The sequence below is a fragment of the Chrysochloris asiatica genome, unplaced genomic scaffold (assembly GCF_000296735.1).
Source record: "Chrysochloris asiatica unplaced genomic scaffold, ChrAsi1.0 scaffold00025, whole genome shotgun sequence".
Lineage (NCBI taxonomy): Eukaryota > Metazoa > Chordata > Mammalia > Afrosoricida > Chrysochloridae > Chrysochloris > Chrysochloris asiatica.
Window position 1 is genome coordinate 20,203,206 of NW_006408543.1, and position 10,023 is coordinate 20,213,228.

General features: G+C 43.5%; 1 protein-coding gene across 1 annotated transcript in view; it reads left to right on the forward strand.

The window, feature by feature from the left end:
• Positions 1-10,023, forward strand: part of FOXN3 (forkhead box N3) — a 523,145-nt gene that overhangs the window by 138,538 nt on the left and 374,584 nt on the right. The gene's annotated exons all lie outside the window — the stretch shown is intronic.

Here is a 10,023-nt window from a genome sequence, read left to right on the forward strand (position 1 = left end):
CATCAAATTGTATGAGAATACTTTGAACAGCAACAGTCTTTATGGGAGCAGATCACTGGGTGTTTCTGTCTTTGGAGTGGCTGTGTGGGTTTGAACCCCTAACACACAGTACATTTAGTTAATTGGACTTCACAATAGAAGGTCTTTGAAGGGGGATAAGGTGTAGCAGAACCACTCCGAGAGCTTATTAAGATAGAGTGCTTCAGATACTCAGATTCAGTAGATCGTGGGGAGTGGTGTGCTCTCAAGTCGGTTCTCGCTCATGGCGACCTTGCATAGGGTTTCTGAGGCTGTAAATCTTTACAGGAGCACAAAGCCTCATCTTTCTCCTGGAGAGTGGCTGGTGGATTTGAACTGATAACCTTGTGATTAGCAGCCCAATTTGTAATCCACTACAGAGTTCTGGTGTGGTGCTATGGATTAATGCACTGGGCTACAAAGTCGGTTTGAACCTCTGGGTTGGTGGTTTAAACTTACTAGCCACTCCTAGGAAACCCAATACAGGGTTACTATGGGTCAGAACCGACTCGACGGCACTTAACAACAACAACAACAGTGGACTCCTGGTGTGGCGCTGTAGGATCAGCTTTGGACTGCGAACCACAAGGTCGGCAGTTCAAACCCACCAGCTGCTCCTTGGAAAGCCTATACAGGGTCACTATGAGTTGGAACCAACTCAACAGGGCATGATGACAACAACATGCTAACAGGAGAGTCCTGGTGTGGTGCTATAGGATAAGTATTGAACTGTTAACCACAAGGTCAGTAGTTCAAACCCACCCGTCACTCTTGGGAAATCTTATACAGGATCACTATGAGTCAGAACTGACTCAACGGCATACAACAGCAAAAACAACAATTCTTACAGGGCTTCTTAAATCATGGGCTGTGTTGGTGGTGGTTATATGCCGTGGATTTGGTTCCGACTCATTAGTGACCCCATATAGGGTTTCCAAGGCTATGAATCTTTACTAGAACGAAAAAACCTCCTTTCTTCCTTGGAGCAGCTGGTAGATTCAAACTGCTGACCCTGTGGTTAGCAGCCCAACTCATAACCCACTACACTACCAGATCTTCTTTAAATCATGGGTGGAGCCCAAGAATTTTCATTTCCAACAAGCTCTCAGAGAAGCTGATGTTGCTCGTCTGGGAACCACAGTTTGAGAACCACTGATCTAATGAGTATGTCTCATGACAGTTTTGCTTGAAAGCCTACAGGAGAATACCATTCTTTTCATTTGAAATTTTATCAATGTGTCTCATGTACCAACTTTCCCATTTTGCAGACTCACTGCTTGTCGTCCAGTAACTTGCATCCAGTTACAGCACCTCATAGAGTGAGCTTTTAGCTCCTGTGATCCCTCTCCCCAGGCGTGGAGACAGAGTCATTTTATCTTACAGCAGAACAAAGGCCAACAAACTTAGTGATTTTGCAGCCTGTGTCCCTGGTCTACCCAGTGGATAAAGGCTGGTGATCCATGAAGGAGAATGCTGGCCTTGATGCTTAGTGGGGCTCAGTCTTTTCTTTTCATGGAGACAAGTACTTGGATGGCTCTTGTTGGGTGTGCCATCAACTCAATTCCTATTCATAGCAATCCTGTTGGACAGAGTAGAACTGCTCCACAGGGTTTCCTAGGCTGTAGGAGGTCTGGTGTGGCGCTGTGGACTAATGCGATGGACGGCAAAGTTGGTTGGAACCACAAGATCAGTAGTTCAAGCTTACCAGCTGCTCCTCGGAAACCCTATACAGGGTCACTACGGTTTGGAAGTGACTCAACAGCACTTAACAACAACAATCTTTAAGGAGCCCTAGAGTGGTACTGTAGGATAAGCACTTGACTGGTAATCACAAGGTTAGTAGTTCAAACACACCACTTGCTCTGAGAAGCCCTATGAGTCAGGACTGAGTCGAGGGCACACAACAACAACAGATTTTAGGGAGTAGATCTCCAAGTTTTTTCTCCTGCAGGGTTTGAACCGCCAATATTTTGGTTAGCAGCTGAGCGCTTAGCCACTGTACCACCAGCGCTCCTTGGTTCACTGGTAGCTGTAATAAGAAGTGATCTCACATGCTGTTTCAGTGATGGATGTAGTAAAAGGAGATAATTTTACAGTGTCTACAGCATGTATTTTCAAATTTCTGGGTCCTTTTAATGCCCACCAAGCACTTTCAAGAATTCTTCATGAAAGACCCAGTGCTTTGACAACTCTCCAAGAAATTAAGAGGCGCTGTTGCAATTCATGTGTCATTGACGTATGCCATTGTTTTTACAGCCAGGATAAAGGAATCCTGGTGTGGTGTTGTGGGATAAGCACGCAACCTCAACGTCGGTGGTTCAAACTCACCAGCCGCTCCTTGGAAACTCTGTAAGGGATCACTATGAGTCAGAACCAACTTGACTGCACTGAACAACAACATCAGAACAGAGGAGACACCCTTTGTGGTTGAGAGGGCTCCTTCCTCCTCTGTTCTAACCCCAGCTTCCTTCTGTTCCTCCCCATCAGTCACTAGAAGCATCATCTACCAGAAGTTCTGCATTCTCGTGACCATGAAGTCCTCTCTGTCCATCCTGTGACTGGAGCAATGCTGACCTCGGTTTCCTGGACCCATTCCAACTCAGGTAATCAGTCAACTTCTCCCAGCTTGCCTACACCTTACGTAGGTTGCATTTAATAAATGCAATACCAAAGCTGTATTTCAATGCAAATGCCAAGTGGCATCCATGCTCTCTTTCACCCAGTCTTGGTAAATTGATAAATTGATGCAGCTGATCACATTGACAGTATGGGCAATCCAATTTAGGCATTAAGGTAATTGAAAACATTAAAACTCCTTTATTTACTGTTGTGGTGTGTGTCGTAGATGCACAAAGAAACTGGAAGTTGGCTGGAATTTTCATGGAGAAACTAGCTTTTATGGTAGTTCTTAAAGTAATTTTCTTTTGGATAATTCCCTAGGTTACTTTAAGTATATAAATCTTTTACATACTGTATCTTTGGGTGGCGTTCAGTATCTGGTACGTGTCCAGGAGACAGATGGGGATAAAAACGTATGAGACTGAACCCCATCCACATGAAGTTCACAGTTTACCCAGAGTTCCCTGACTCCCGCACAAGAACATGGTGAGTGGTAGTTTTCAGTTTGGGGTATGGACCGTGCTTTGAAAGTAGCTCTCTGGCTTTGAGAATGGAGAGACTTTGAAGCTTGGGATGAAATAATTAGGGAAGAATTCACTAAAGAGGGAGGAACAGGCTGTGTTTCTGTGTTCCATTTGATCATCAGATGGAAGAATTGTGGCATTTATATGTTGACATGAAGGTGGGAGTGAATTGTGGGTCAGTGAGGGTCCTGGCTGCCTGGACCAGACGTTTTGGAGGACATTCCCTCTCCAGACCTGGATTTGTCAAGAATCCTGAAGTAGAACTTCCAGGGAACATCTCACCTGCTCTGTTACAGAGGGACCTTGGCAGCCAGTGTTCCTCAGGGACCAGTGGTCTTTGCTGCCTCGGCCTGCTCCGGTCTTTTGTTTCTTTGAGCCCATGTACCCTCTGCCTCTGCCTGTGTGCATGATCCCTGACACTTCTCCTCTGACCTTCCTTCCCACAAGCTCTGCTGGACATGGTTAGCGTGCCAAGGTCCTGGGGTCAACTCCAACTGTATGAGGTCAACATTTGGTGATTTGCAAGGTGGGAGTGAGAGTTAAGAAGCCGAGTTGAAGTTCAGGAAGCAAAAGCCAAGAACAGGAGTTTTTACTTGATGCTGAAATGAATTTATCAAGAGTATTCTAAGCCAGGACCAGGGAGGGTTCTCTAGGCTTCAAGCTGGGGCTGTTGACGGAGGTGGGGATGGATTTTGGGATGGTGTAGCAAACCCTGTCCGCATTAGATCTTTTCTAGCACTGCCTTTTACCAAGCTGGATAAAGCAGTGGCAACTTTCTCTACCTTGGGTCTTAAAGGTGCCACAGGGTGTCATCTGCAAAGTTCCTGCTCTTCCTGCCATCACACCTAGCCCTGCCAGACCTGGCCTTGGACATACTCCACCTGTCCCAGCATGCCTGGTGCCTCTGGTGCTGGGCCCCTCCCTGACTGAGGCTCACGGGTCTACCCAGAAGCAAAATCTTAGCTCACCAGCCACCAGGAAGTGGCAAAAGAGAATTAAAAGTGGAAGAACTCGACTGACAGTCTTTGTATTTTCCTCCCACTGAAGTGATGGTCTCATAGATTTGTTGCCGCATCCTGTTCCTTAGTCTAGGCCAGAAGTCAGCAAATAAAGACCCCAGGGTCAAATTCAGATGACCTCTGTTTATGTGCAGTGGGCAGGTGAAGGTGAAAACAACCTTCTGTTTTAGAGCAGTTTGAGGTTTACAGAAAAAAAATTAAACAGAAAATACTGAGTACTGAGGGCTCCCTTATCGAACACCCAGTTGGTTTTTATATTGTTTACATCTCGTGTTCCTGTGGAACACTTGTTGCAATTGATAAACCAATTTTGATACAACATTATTAACTAAAAGGAGCTGTTAGTGTAGCGATTACGAGTTGGGCTGCTAATCTCAAGGTCAGCAGTTCGAAACTATCAGCTGTTCCGCCAGAGACAGAGGAGGCTTTCTGCTCTCGTAAAGATAGACAGCCTCAGAAACCCTGTGCAGGGTCGCTATGAGTCAGAATCCACTCCACAGCGCATAACCACCACCACCACCATTATTAACCAAAGTCCGCAGTCTACACAAGTGTTCATGCTTTGTGTGATATAATTCTATGGGTTTTAAAATACATGTGATGTTACATATCTACCCTGGCCGTATCATGTGTAATAGTTTCATTGCTTTAAGAATCTCCTGTGCTCCACCTGTTCATCCTCCTTCACTCCCAGTAAACCCACGTCAAGCACTGATGTTTTCCCTGCCTTGATAAGTTTGTCTTTTCCACAAGGTCAATAGTTGCAACTGTACAGCATGTAACGTTTTCTGATTGGCTTTCTTTCACTTAGCAGTGTGCTCTGAAGGGACCTCTGGGTCTCTTCATGGCTTGATATTGCATCTCCTTGTGTTGTTGAGCAATAGTTTAATTGTATGGATGTAATACCATTTACTTATTCTTTCCCCTATTGCAAAACATCTCGGCTGCCTCCGAGATTTGGCAACAATGAATCAAGCTGTTACAAACATTCATGCCCAGGTTTTGTATGTACGTCCGTTTTCAACTCATCTGGGTGAATACCTGGATCCTATATGGTCACCCCCTCAGTTTAGCACTAGAAGAAACTGTCATCCAAGATGGCTGTGCCGTTTTGAATTCTTTCCAGCAGTGAAAAGGAAGTTTCTATAGCTCCATAACATCGGCAGCATTTGTGTCGTGGGTGTTTCGGACTTCAGCTCTTGGAACAGGTGTGTTAAGGTATCTTGTTGTTTTAATTTGCAACACTCTAATGATGTGTGATGTTGAGCAGCTTTTCATATGCTTAAAATGCCATCTATAAATCTTCTTTGGTGAGAAACCTGTTCAGAATTTTTGCCCATTTTGTAATTGAATAGTTTGGTTTTCATTGTTGAGTCTTTATAGTTCTTTCTGTATTTTAGACACAAGTCCTTTGTTGAACATGAGTTTTGAAAATATTTTCTCCCCACTTGTGGCTTGCCTCTTCATTCACTTGTATCTCTTGCAGTGTAGAGTTTTTCATTTTAATAAAGTCTAACTTCTCCATTTTTTTCTTCCCCAGATTGTACTTTTAGAGTTGTATTTTAAAGGTCATCACCATACCCAAGACTACCTAGATTTTCTCCTATGTTATCTTCTAGAGGTTGTGTAGTTTTGCACTGTGTATTTAGGACTGTGGTCCATTTTGAGTTAATTTCTGTGAGAACTGGAGGATTTCTGTGTAGATTCTTATTTTGCAGGGCAGTTCCACTTGTTTCAGCACTATTTATTGAAAAAACACACACACACACACACACACACAAAACAGTCTATCTTTTCTCCATTGAATTGCTTCTGATCCTTTGTTAAAGATAAGTCGCTGTATTTGTATAAGTCTATTCTTGGGCTCGATTCTGTTCCATTGATCTATTTGTTGATTAAAGACCAAATCTTTCAATAAACTGATGCATCTGTGGAGGCGTTCACTCATCTATGCCAAGAAATTTGGATTACAGCATTCTGGCCAACTGACTGGAAGAGATCCATATTTGTGCCCATTCCAAAGAGAGGTGACCCAAGGCAATGTGGAAGTCATCTAACAATATCACTAATATCACACACAAGTAAAATTTTGTTGAAGATAATTCAAAAACAGTTGCAACAGTTCATCCACAGAGAACTGACAGAAATTTAAGTCAGATTCAGAAGAGAACATGGAACTGGGATATTATTGCTGATGGCAGATGGATTTTTCAACTGTGTTGATCATAACATTGTGAAGAATGGGGATTCCAGAACATTTCATTGTGCTCATGAGGAACCTGTACGTAGACCAAGAGGCAAGTATTTGAACATAGACTGCATAGTACAGTTTTTTTGTCCTCTGCCCGTAGCTATCACTGCTAGATCTGATTTCGGGTTCAAGGGCCCATTTCTTCAAACTGTCAAGTCTTCTCAAGACTTCAGATGTCAGCCACAAGCTTGGAGAGACCCTCATTGTACCCCATTTCTAACCTGCTGGCGACAAGCTCAGGGGGTTCCCATTGCCCCTTCAGGATTCCAGCCTTAAGCTTGCTGTAGTTGTTGTTAAATACTGTGGAGTCGGTTCCAACTCATAGGGACCCTGCACAGGGTTTCTGAGGCTGTAAATCTTTGCAGGGGCAGAAAGCCTCATCTGTCTCCCATGTAACGGCTGGTAGTTTTGAACTTCCGACCTTGACGTTAGCAGCCCGATTTGTAACCACTATGCCACCAGAGTTCCTTAGCCTTAAGCTTAGGGTTCATTAAGTCCTACCCAGCTCACTTCTGACCCGCTGGCTCCTGCTATTCACTTGAGATCAGTAGTTAGCTAGAACAGAACTCAGGAAAGAACTTATTTATGATTACAGTTTTATTATCACAAAAAAGGATAGAAAATAAAGAGGTGCATCGAGTGAACTCTGGGTGAGTTCCCAGGGTGGACCTCCCAAATGCCAAAAAGGGATGCTTTCTCTCTCACCTGGGTTAATGTCTGTCGCCAACCAGGAATCCCATAGAACTTCCTGGTTGAGAGCTTCATTGTGGGCATGAATGACTGAGTTCAACCTGCAGCCTCCCTCTCCTGAGATCAGGCTGTCATCACCCGATGGGTCTTTTTGACCTGGCCAGGAGTTCTGTTGTGGCACTGTAAGATAAGCACAGGACTTCTAACTGTAAGGTTGGCAATTCAAACCCACCAGCCACTCCTTGGAAACCCTACACTGGGTCACTGTGAGTTAGAATCAACTTGATGCATTTACCAACAAGTCCCCGCTCAGGAGCATGTTAGTATAAACCGCAGGTGTGGTCTGGAGGACTTAACAAAGACATTTCAATCACTATGGGAAATTTCCTAGGTTTTAGAAATTCTCTCTCAGGAACCAGGGGCAAAGACTCAATTCTTTGGGTACAGTTAAATTAAATCCCTTTAAATTGAATCTAGATATGACGTTGAAGGTTTTCTCATTCCAGAAACCTGCATATTAGGCTTATCTTTAAAATGAGACATCCAGACTTCTTTGATTAACGTAAATTGGAGCAAATCAGCACCAAATTGGAACAAATCCCGTACTTTTCAGCTTTTTCCTTTTTCCTTATCACCAGTGAGAATGGTTTTATTTTAAACCAAAGAAATGCTTCCTTGTAAATCAAGTAAGCATTAAAGATTTCCACTGAGTTAGCTATGGCGTTTGATGTTGGCAATATTTTCCCAATTGGGTGGGATCTTGCCAACGTCATTGAATGAAAGCTATGGTAGAACTTGGAGATGTGAGTTCCAGTCAGGCCAGCAGCAGAGTATACCCCTCAAATCTCAGGACTTAGTGCCACAAAAAGCTGGTTTCTCACGTATCCCTTGTTGGATTGGGTTAGAATGGCAGTCCTGTACCCAACATTTCTAGTTTCCAAACCTCTACCATCTGTGACACTCATATCAGAAAACATAGCTTCCATGATGTCAGGTAGAAAAGAGACTCTAAGTGACTCAGGCCACATCCACAGCCCATTGGCCAGAATCAGTCACATGATCTTGCCTAGTTCACAGAGGCAGGGAAGCATGGAAGAGCATATGCATACCTTAGGGGCTAGGAGGACAGGGTCCACATTCCTTGCAACATTTGTTGTTGTTAAGTGCCATTGAGTCAGTTCCAACTCATAGCAACCCTGTATAGGGTTTCCGAGGAGTGGCTGGTGAGCTTGAACCACCAACCCTTGCAATTCAAACTGACCTTGCAGTCCAGCTCATTAACCCACAGTGCCACTAAGTCCATATTTTTTCAAGGTCCATGTTTTTTCTGCATCTCTGCTCATCATCAAAGGATAATTAGCCCATCCCTACATTTTCTCACGTAGTTTATGAAAGGTTCAAATAGGATAGATCAAAACTTTAAAAGGTATAAGTTGTAAAATGTTGTTGTTGTTAAGTGTTGTTGAGTTGCTTCCAACTCATAGCGACCCTGTATAGTGTGTCTGAGGACCAGCTGGTGCGTTTGAACTGTCAAACTTGTGATTGACCCAGGACTGGACAGAGTTTCATTTTGTTGTGTGTGAAACGTAGGGTTGCTATGAGTCAGTACCAACTTGACAGCACCTAACAATAACAGAAGCAGAAAGGTTTGAATTGCTCACAGTCTCACAGCTAGCTAGTCACAGTGCCTTGGTTCTAACTCAGGACGGTCCATCCCAGAGTCTCTGCTCTTCAGCTTGTATGGGGCAGCCGCATCCTTGACTGTGGGGTGGCCTTACTTCCCTGACACTGGCTTGGGAGTCTGACTTCAGACTATAGGCTACAATAAAAGTGGTGAGCCCAGCCTTCATTACATAGAGGAGGGGATAGTCCTGAGACCATGTGTGAGTCCACAGGAACTACAAAGACAAGATTGGAGCGAGCTCGCAGGTCTCTGACTTCCTTTCCCTCACTCCCTGCCCCTCCAACAGTGACATGTGCAACTTGTAAACCTAGACACTGTGTTTTACATAGAAAGTTCTGATGCTGGAATCTAGGGTGGAGTAAGACTCCAGCTAGTTAAGACATGACATGTTGAAGGAATGCCAACAGGCACCTTCCCAACACAAACAGCTAGGAGAGACTGAGTTGTGTTGTTTAGGGAATTGATTGTCAAATTTACTTAAAAAAAAAAAACACAAAACACAAGAAAACTTGACCATAATCAAAGACCCATTTGCTGACAGAATAGTATCAAGGAAAAATGTCATCTTCTCCCAAGACAGTACTGTCCTGAGACTTCCCAAGTTCTTGACCTTCCTTCTCAAAGTTCAAAACAAAACACATAGAGTCAGATGAAACAGGTGCTCCAGAAAGACGTAGTCGTTGATTTCAGTGCTTGCTTCAAGAGACCTTAAAAACTAGACAGGTGGTTTCAAAAGGTTTGAAGAAAACAGAAGAAATTCCACGATGGAAGACAAATGAGCTAGGAATGTCTCATCCTATCTCATAAACAATATAGGAATAACTTTAAAATATTCTGCTTTAAGCATGCATTTAATTTGTGTTCTGGGAACCGAATAATGTTGCTAAGATAAAACATTCTGATGATGCTTTATGTAAATTTATTTGTTCTAAATAATGGTGTAGTTGCCTATAGCAAATTGCTTGGAATTGGAAATGACATTTATGATTTTTTTGGTGTTGTTTTCCTCCTGTGAATAAATACAATGGACTGTGGGAAGGAAAAGAGAAAACTATGTTCAAAATGGAGTTCGATGCCTGTCGAGGCCAAGACAGCTGGAGAAGTTATAGGGTGTGTCAGTGAACAGTGAACACATTTGCAGACTCAATTCAGTATGTTTTACTGTGATGTTCTCATTTTCTGCAGAGCCCATGAGTGGACTCGAACCTCCAACTTTTG